Source organism: Carcharhinus amblyrhynchos, chromosome 21 (assembly GCF_965287045.1).
Source record: "Carcharhinus amblyrhynchos chromosome 21, sCarAmb.v2.hapA, whole genome shotgun sequence".
NCBI classification, from domain to species: Eukaryota; Metazoa; Chordata; class Chondrichthyes; order Carcharhiniformes; family Carcharhinidae; genus Carcharhinus; species Carcharhinus amblyrhynchos.
The window spans coordinates 10,070,911-10,081,700 of record NC_137344.1 but is presented as its reverse complement, the minus strand read 5'-3'; positions in this window follow the sequence as shown (position 1 = coordinate 10,081,700).

Below are 10,790 nucleotides of genomic sequence, written 5' to 3'. Positions count from 1 at the left end.
TGCCAATTTGAATTGCTGCAGCCCATATACAATATACAGTGAAAAGTATCGTTTCTTGTACACTACACAGACAAAACATACTGTTCATAGAGAAGGAAATGAGAGAGAATGTAGTGTTACAGTCATAGCTAGGGTGAAGAGAAAGGTCAACTTAATGCAAGGTAATTCAAAAGTCTGACAGCAGCAGGGAAGAAGCTGTTCCTGACTCGGTTGATACGTGATCTCAGACTTTGATATCTTTTTCTCGATGGAAGATGGTGGAAGAGAATGTCTGGGGTGTGCAGGGTCCTTGATTATGCTGGCTGCTTTGCCGAGGCAGCAGGAAGTGTAGACAGAGTCAACGGATGGGAGGCTGGTTTGCGTGATGGATTGGGCTTCATTCACGACCTTTTGTAGTTCCTTGCGGTCTTGGGCACAGCAGCAGCCATACCAAGCTGTGATACAACCGGAAAGAATGCTTTCTATGATGCATCTGTAAAAATTGGTGAAAGTTGTAGCTGACATGCCAAATTTCCTTAGTCTTCTGAGAAAGTACAGACGTTGGTGGGCTTTCTTAACTTAAGTGTCAGAATTGGGGGAACCAGGACAGGTTATTGGTGATCTGAACACCTAAAAATTTGAAACTCTCGACCATTTCTATTGCGTCCCCGTTGACATAGACAGGGGCATGTTCTCTACTATGCTTCCTGAAGTCGATGACAATCTCCTTTGTTTTGCTGACATTGAGGGAGAGATTATTGTTGCCACAGCAGTTCACCGGATTCTCTATTTCATTCCTGTACGCTGTCTCATCATTGTTTGAGATCCGACCCCCTATGGTGGTGCCGTCAGCAAACTTGAAAATCGAATATTTAGTCCATGTGTAATTCACCACAGTCAATTCCCAGATAATGATGTGCATGTTTTGTGTTGAGCATCTTCAGAGCAATGCAGCAAGATTGGAAATGAAAACACACTTGGAGACCTTTCCAGTTTGTGTAGCCGAGTGAGTGACAGATAATGAGATTTTTAATTGCTAAAACCTCCGTGGTGTCGTTCTGTCTCTAAAATTTACACAGAGAAACCTTCTTCTGGTGAATTTTTAGTCAAAACCTACTGCCTTCCTTGTGTAAAAATTAATCAAGGATCTAATCTTGGCAATGCTGTCAGATAGATATTTTTATCAGCGACGTGCTGTCTCCTGAGGCTAGAATTTAAATATATGCAAAACGTATAAATATTGCTACTGTACAAAAAGGCAAAATGCGCAGATTTGGAAAGAAAGAAGAAAAAAGGGATAGAAAAGGATGACTTCCACCTACATACACTGCCCTTCAGAATCTCAGCCTGTGTCTCAAGGTGCCTTAATGAAGAGGAAGGAAAGGCAGCATTGCGACCTCCACACCTACCAGTCAGTGGCTGATAAACTGCTGGACTCTGTGCTATACAGAAGCACAGCCTGTCCTAGCAGCACATTCAAGAGCACACTCAACACTTTCTGGCAAAACATGCCTCTCGCAATGGCGTATTCGTGTGACTTAATGTGACATCTATGCCCAATTTACATGAAATTTGAGTCAACACTTGAGTCGTGACAAACAATAAACAGGCGCTTGATGTTATTATTTAATTAGAACATTCCCAATGGCTCCCTTCGTGTCATGTCGTTTAGCAACACTACCTCACATCAATGATATCATCATTTCTGCTTAAGGTTAGTGTCGATTTCAGTGGCGAGTCTGCTGTTTGAACAGAGATAATGTTAAAAGAATTGTACTGTGATTTCTGCTGAGGTTTTAAAGTTCTTATTTAGTCTATGCAGCAAGTTAATCTCAGCGGAAGCAGATTCAATGCTAACTTTCAACACAAACGCTAATTGAGTATTCTGAAAAAAAAATGTTGCAGTTTTTTGCCTTGCACTTTCCAGGCGATGGCTGAGTAGTATTATCACTAGACTATGGGCAGCATGGTATGGGTGGCAGAGTGGCAGAGTGATTAGCACTGCTGCCTCACAGCGCCAGGGACCTGCTTGGGTCACTGTCTGTGTGGAGTTTGCTCGTTCTCCCCATGCCTGCGTGGGTTTCCTCCGGACGCTCCGGTTTCCTCCCACAGTCAAAAGACATGCCAGTTAGGTGCACTGACCATACTAAATTCTCTCTGTGTGCCCAAACAGGCGCCCAGAGTGTGGCGACTACAGGATTTTCATAGTAACTTGCAGTGTGAATGTAACCCTACTAGTAACTAATGAATAAACTTTCTTAAACTTTTTTTTAATTTTTTTTATTAATCCAGAAACTCAGTTATGTTCTGGGGACCTGGGTTCGAATCCCACCACAGCAGATGGTGGAATTTGAATTCAATTAAAAAAATTCTGCTGTTAAGAATCTACTGATGACCATGAAACCATTGTCGATTGTCGGAAAAACCCATCTGGTTCATTACTGCCAGGAAAGGAATCTGCTGTCCTTATCCGGTCTGGCCCTCATGTGACTCCAGAGCCACAGAGACTGACTCTCAACTGCCCTCTGAAATGACCTAGCAAGCTACTCAGTTGTATGAATCACTCAACACACAGCACATGGACTGCAGTGTTTCAAGAAGGCAGCTCATCACCACCTTCTCAAAGACAACTAGAGATGAGCAATAAATGCTGGCCAGCAAGCGACGCCCCACGAATGAATTAAAAAAAAACACTTTGCAAGAATCCCAAGGGAAAAACAACAAACTACATATATTAGAGCACAGAGCCCTGCTCTTTGCAGGCATAAAGGCTGGGATTTTCCCAAAAAAAATTCTACGTCTCCAGTTTGCAACAAAATGGGAGTAACTCTCACTGTTTTTTTTCAGCGTGATTTCCAGAGCGAATCTCCAGCACTCTGTGCATCACAGAGTGCCTCAGCGGGATTCTCTCTGGAAATCAGTGGGCCCGAGAGGCCAGCAGCATAGTGCTGAGTGGGCCATTGCGCATGTGCTGATCTAACGATGCTGAGATTGGCGCATGCGCAGTGGCCCCTCATTGCCAACCTCCAGATCACTGGCCAGCCCCGCAACCCCCCATTACTGGCCTTCCGACTACCCCCCCTCCCCGGATCGCAGGCCTCCCAGAGCTCACCAAGCAAGTCCCTCTCTCTCCCCAACTGCCCACCCAGCCAGCCCCAATCTCCTGATTCCCCCCCAACAATCCTTACCCCCCCCACCCCTTACCCCTTCAGCAGCTCCGATCTCCCGAAAGCCTGACCCCATCACCACCCGGATGGCCAGCCATGATCGCTGCCTCCCTTCCACTGTCATCGATCCCATTTGCAGAATGGCAGCAGGTCCCCCCAATCCCACCAATTTTCCTCCCAGAGGCCCCACCCCAATCGGCCCTGCTCCCTCTAGCCCCACCCCCTTGGCATTGCCTGATGTCCAGTGGGCAGTGCCAGGGTGCCAGGCTGGCACTGCAAAGTTGGTACTGCCCAAAGGGCACACACTCACGCCTGACCTCCTGGGGGGGCCTCAATAGCCTCTCATCACGCCAGCGGGGTTGCAGGGAGCAGTTGTAAACCCCACTGGAGGGAACTACTCCCGATGGGGTGAGACACTAGTAGACTCGTAGGCTTCAGTCTGAGGATCATTATAGTAGAATCCTTACAGTGCAGAAGGAGGCTATTCAGCCCATCGAGTCTGCACTGACTCTCCAACACAACATCTTACCCAGGCTCACCCCCTGCCCTATCCCTGTGACTCCACACATTTCTCCCACGAATCCTCCTAACCTACACATCTTGGAACACTAAGGGACAATTTAGCATGACCAATTCACCTAACCTGCACGTGTTTGGATTGCGGAGGAAATCCATGCAGACATGGGGAGAACATGCAAACTCCACACAGACAGTGACCCAAGCTGGGAATCAAATTCGGGTCCCTGGTGCTGTGAGGCAGCAGTGCCAATGACTGTGGCACTGTGCTGCCCTGTGTATTTGGAATTATATACATACAGATAAATAAAAATATAAGGAACAATTTTCAGGACTGTGTAGAAAGAGCAAGGGTGTGGCACTAATTGGGTAAATCTTTCAATCTGGTCGTAGAGGCAATGATGAACTAAAGAGCCTTTTTATGCTCTACAATTGGTGTTAAAAGATATGGCAGATAACAGAACTGTTGAATGTTTGTGAAACAATTATAATTTTCACTCAGAACTCTTCCTTTGTCACCAATTCCCATTCTCTGGCCAGAATCTCAGATGAGCTGTCTGCAAACCCAGCAACCCACTTGCCCCGGAGCTGAGCTTCAAACCGTATATCTTCCCCTTTACACAAACCCCTACTTACACTTCCATAAGATGGCCACCTCCACGCCTAGAGGGACCAAGTTTGGGCAAAAGAAAATAAAGGGCACTTTGCCCATGCAGGTGTGGGCAAAGTTGTGACTGCAGAGGTCCGCATCTGCACTACCAGCTGTCACCCACCGACCCCCTCCCAACAAGATTGGAAAAATGGACACCAACAAGACACCCTGAACACAAGCCGTGAACCTGCTGTGCCTGACGTGTGTGCAAGAAAATGGACTCCAGAGGAATATGGGACAAAATGGGTTCCTCAAAAGATTGACCAGGGAGATGGGATGAAAGGATATGTTAGAGGATAGTACTGGAAAATCTGGGACAGTTAGTCACCCTCTCCACACCCGCCTCAAACCAATTTTTCAAGATTCATTCTTGGGATGTGAACATCATTAGCTAGGCTGGAGAAGGAGGTGGTGAGATATCATTTTGAACCACTGCAGTCCCTATGGTGTAGCTACACCCACCGTGCCATTGGAAGAGAACTCTGCAGTTTTCACCCAGTGCCAGTGAAGGAACATTGATATATTTCCAAGTCAGGGGGCTGAGTGGCTTCGAGTGGAACCTGCAGATGGTGATGCTTCTATCCATCTGCTGCCCTTGCCCTCTAGGTGGCTGAGTCATAGATTTGAAAAGTGTCAGAATCATAGAATCCCTACAGTACAGATGGAGGCCATTCAGCCCATCGAGTCTGCACCAACCACAATCCCACCCAGGCCGTATCCCCATGACCCCATGCATTTCCCCTAGCTAGTCCCTCTGACACTAAGGGGCAATTTGGCATGGCCAATCCACCTAACCCACACATCTTTGGGCTGTGGGAGGAAGCCGGAGCAAACCCACGCAGACATAGAGAGAACGTGCAAACTCCACACAGGCAGTGACCCGAGGCTGGAATTGAACCCGATCCCTGGCGCTGTGTGGCAGCAGTACTAACCATTGTGTCACCGTGCCACCCAAGGAACCTTGGCAAGTTGCTACAGTGCATCTTGTAGGTGGGGCACACTGCTGTCACTGTGTACTAGTGGTTAAGGGAGTGAATATTTAAGCTGGTTGAAGTGATGTTGGTTAAGTGGGCTGCTTTGTTCTGGATGAGGTTGAGCTTTTAGACTGTTGTTGTAGCTGTACTCATCCTGGCAAGTGGAGAGTGTTCTATCACACTCCTGATTTGTAACCTGGACAGGTTTTGGGGAGTTAGGGGGTGAGTTACTTAGTGCAGAATTCCCAGCCTCTGATATGAGTCCAATCAGTGGAGAGATTTCCCCAATTCCATTGATTTGTAGGGGATTTTCACAGTAACTTCATTGCAGTGTTAATGTAAGCCTACTTGTGACTGAGAATTAAATAGGCTTTAATAAATTTAAGTTTGCAAGAACTTTTTATTGTCACAATTGGTCAAATGCTGCCTTACTGTCAAGGTCAGTCACTCTGAGCTCCCATCTGGAATTCAGTTCTTATCCATATTGGATCAAGGTTGTAATGTGGTCTGGGGTGTAAAACTTAAACCGAATATCAATGGGCAGGTTATTGCTGAGTAAATGCTGCTTGATGGCATTCTGAATGATACCCTCCATCACCGTGATGATTGAAAGTAAACCGATCCACAGAATCCCTACAGTGCAGAAGGAATGCACCATGGGGCAGCACAGCGGCACAGTGGTTAGCACTGCTGCCTCACAGTGCCAGGGACCTGGGTTGGATTCCCAGCCTTAGGACACTGTCTGTGTGGAGTCTGCACGTTCTCCCCATGTCGGCATGGGTTTCCTGCGGGGGCTCCAGTTTCCTCCCAAAGTCTGATAGATGCATTGACCGTGCTAAACTCTCCCTCAGTGTATCCAAACAGGGCGCCGGAGTGTAACTACTAGAGGATTTTCACAGCCACTTCACTGCAGTGTTAATGCAAGCCTACTTGTGACACTAATAAATAAACTTAGAAAACTTAAAACTCTCCAAAACAGCACCTTACCAAGGCCCACACCAATCTCTGTAATCCTTTGCATTTATCATGGCCAGTCACCTACCCTGCACATCTTTGGAGTGTGGGGGGAAACTGGAACACTCGGAGAAAACCCATGCAGAAAAAAGGTTTTTTTTTCATTTCCCCTCTAATCCTTCCACCAAACACCTCAAATCTACTTCTGATAACTGTGCCCTCTGTCAGGGGAAATAAGCCTTCCCTGTCTATCCTATGTAGGCCCCACATAATTTCATATACCTCATGTGGTGACCAGAACTGTACACAAAATTCAGCAGTGATCTAACCAGCATTTCATACCATTCTATCGTTACATGGGGCGGCACAGTGGTTAGCACGGCTGCCTCACAGCCCTACGGACCTGGATTCAATTCTTGGCTTGGATGACAGTGCAGAGTTTGCACACTCTCCCCCCATTTGGGTGAGTTTTCTCCAGGTGCTCCAGTTTTATCCTCCAGTCCAAAGACATGCTGATGAGGTGCACTGGCCATGCTAAATTCACCCTCAGTGTATCCAAACATTGGAGTGTGGCAACTAGGGGATTTTCACAGTAACTTCATTGCGGTGTGAATGTAAGCCTTACTTGTGACTAAAGAATAAATAAATAAAATTCCTGCTTTTTATTCAATATCGCACCCAATAAAAGAAAGCTTTCCATATGCTTTCTTGACCATCTTGTACACCTGTGCTGCCACCTTTAAGAACCTGAAGACATGCACTTCAAGGACACTCACTTCCTCAACCCCTCTCAACATCTTCCCGTTTATTGAGTATTCCCTTGCTTTGTTTGTTTTCCCCAAATGCATTACCTCACATTTTTCTGGATTGAATTCCATTTGCTACTTCTCTAACGTAACTAAACCACTGATATAATTCTGGAGACAACAGCTATCCTCTTCACTATCAACTACACAGCCAATTTTTGTGTCATCTGCAAATTTCCCAATAATACCACCCACGTTTAAGTCTAAATCATTAATATATACAGCAAGGGCTCCAATACTGAGTCCTGTAGAGCACCACTGGAAACCATTTTCCATTCTCGAAAACATCCATCAATCCCTTTGGTTCTTGTCACCGAGTCAATTTTGGATCTAACCTGCCACTATCCCAAGAGATCTCATTCTCCTGAACAGTCTGCCATGTGGGACTTCGTGAAATGTCCTTATTGAAACCCAGGGAGACAAGATCCACTGCATTATCCTCATCAGACCTCCTTGTTTCTTCTGTATAAGATTCCATTAAATTAGTAAGATACGATCCTCCCCTAACAAAACCATGCTGACTATCCCTGATCAATCCATGCCTAAACGGCAGTTTATTCTGTCTCACATTCGTTTCTAATAATTTGTCCACCAGGCTGACCAGCCTATAGCTTTCTGGCCAATCCCTCGCACTTTTCTTAAATAATAGTACAACACTTGTAGACTTCCAATCCTCTGAGACCTTGCCTATATCTCGTGACGATTTGAAAATGATCCTCAAAGCCTTTGTTATTTCCTCCCTGGTTTCCTTCAACAACCTGGGATACAATCTGTCTGTATCTGGTGATTTATCCACCTTCCAGGATGCCAGTCCCTCCAATACTTCCTCTCTTACCATGCTTATTGTATCTAATATTTCACACTCCTCCTAGAATCATTACAGTGCAGAAGGAGGCCATTTGGTCCATCAAGTGTACACTGACTCTCCGAAAGAGCAGCTTACTCAGACACCCCCCTCTGCTCTATCCCCCACTCATTTATCTTACACATTTACCCAGCCTACGCATCTTTGGACACTAGCATAGCCAATCCACCTAACCTGTACATCCTTGGAGCATGGGAAGAAACCAGGGGGAAACTCATGCAGATACGGGGAAAAACATGAAAACTCCACATGAGGCTGGAATCGAACCTGGGTCGCCAGCCCTGTGAGGCAGCAGGGCTAACCACTGTGCCACCATTCCACCATGCGTCATTCTCTTTAATTAGTATGTCTGCATCACCCTCTGTTTAGACACAGAAAGCAGTCTCACAACACCAGGTTAAAGTCCAAGAGGTTTATTTGGTAGCACAAGCTTTCAGAGCGCCACTCCTTTATCAGGTAATGATGCTCACCAGATGAAGGAGCAGCTTTCCGAAAGTTTGTGCTACCAAATAAACCTGTTGGACTTTAACCTGATGCTGTGAGACTACTTACTTGCCTACCCCAGTCCAACGCCAACAACTCCACATCATGGCTGCTTAGAGAAGACAGAGACAAAGTACTCAGTGAGTACTCATCTTCTGAATCAATCCACATGTTACCATTTCCAATAATTTCGTGGTACATTATGTTAGGATCATGTACATTATGTAACTCACCTCCTGACTCCCCAAAGCCTACCCACCATCTACAAGGCACAAGTCAGGAGTGTGTTAGAATACTCTCCACTTGCCTGGGTGGGTGCAGCTACAATAACATTCAAGAAGCATAACACCATTCAGGACAAAGCAGCCCTGCTTGATTGGCACCATATCTACAAACATTCAATCCCTCCACCACTGATGATCAGTAGCAGCAGTGTGTACTATCTACAAGATGCACTGCAGCAATTCACCAAAGATCCTTAGACAGCACCTTCCAAGCCTACAATCACTTCCATCTAGAAGGACAAAGGCGGCAGATAAATGGGAACACCACCACCTGCAAGTTCCCCTCCAAGCCACTCACCATCCTGACTTGGAAATATATCGCCATTCCTTTGAATCGCTGGATCAAAATCCTGGAATTTCCTCCTTAACAGCATTGTGGGCCAACCCACAGCACGTGGACTGCAACGATTCAAGAAAGCAGCTCACCACCACCTTCCCAAGGGCAACTAGGGATGGGCAATAAATGCTGTCCCAGCCAGCAACACCAATGCCCCACCAACGAATGAAAAAAAAGGATGCAACATACCAGTCTCACCGGATTTTTGTAACAGCTGCACACATTTTGATGGAACGGTTCAACAGTTGCTTCAAAAGATCATAAAGGAACATTATTATTTTCTTAGGTTTGAAGCATATTGAGTGAAAGAGCTAAAAACATTATTATTAGATCAAAGTTGTTTTTTATATTATGCAGAGTTACAGTGAGCTGCACCTGGTACCCAATCACAATCGCCTTCCTGAAGGAAGGAAATCCTTGCCTTAGAAGTGGCAGAGCAGATGTTTATGCGATTACTTTCTGAGATAAGAGAGTGAGTTGGAATCAAATAGGCCTGCTTTCTTTGAAGTTTTGGAGAATAAGAGGTAGATGGCACTGAAATGTACTAAAGGGTGCGACAGGATAGATTCTGAGATCACTTCCCCTCCCTGGGGAGTATAGAACCTTTCACAATCTCAGGGTAAGGGGTCAAACATTCACAAGTGAGATGGGGAGACATTTCTTTACTCAGAGGGTTGTGAATCTTTGGAATTCTCTGCCCCAGAAGGCTGGGAGTGCTCAGTCAAGACTGAAAATAAAACATATTTGAGGGAATCAGAGACAGTGGGAGGAGGGTATTTGATTTCATTTGACATATTATTGTCAAATGCATTAACATACAGTGAAATGTGTTGTTTCTTGAGTGCTAAACAGACAAAGCATATCGTTCATACAGAAGGAAACGAGAGAGTGCAGAATGTAGTGTTACAGTCATAGCTAGGGTGGAGAGAAAGATCATCTTAATGTAAGGTAGATCCATTCAAAAGTCTGACAGTAGCAGAGAAGAAGCTGTTCTTGAGTCAGTTGGTACGTGACCTCAGACTTTTTCCCGATGGAAGAAGGTGTAAGAGAGAATGTCTGGGGTGTGCGGGGTCCTTAATTATGCTGGCTACTTTGGCAAGACAGTGGGAAGTGTAGAGGAGAGTCAGTGGATGGGAGGCTGGTCGGAAAGTGGTGTTGATGTAGATATTCCCGTATGTTCTTTTTGAATGGTGAAGGGGTCTCACGGTGCCTTATGGCCTATTGCTGCTCATGCTTCTCATGTTATAATGTTTAATATTAATTTTTTTCTGACTGTGCATGATTTTGTGTAATGCACAAGGTTAAGCAGTGTTAGCACTCGTTTCGAGAAGACTAGGATACAGGGATGTACTTCTGAGGCTGTATAAGGCTCTGGTCAGACCCCATTTGGAATACTGTGAGCAATTTTGGGCCCCAAACCTGAGAAAGGATGTGCCGGCCTTGGAGAGGGTCCCAAGGAGGTTCACAAGAACGATCCTGGGAATGAAAGGCTTGACATATAAGGAGTGTTTGCGGAGTCTGGGCCTATACTCGATGGAGTTTAGAAGGATGAGGGGGGGGGGATTTCATCAAAACTTACAGAATACTGGAAGACCTGGATAGAGTGGACGTGGGGAAGATGTTTCTATTAGTTGGAAAGACTTGGGATCCAAGGGCACAGCCTCAGAGTAAAGGGGCAAACCTTTAGAACCGAGCTGAGGAGGAATTTCTTCAGCCAGAGGGTGGTGAATCTGTGGAATTTATTGCCACAGAAAGCTGTGGAGGCCAGATCAT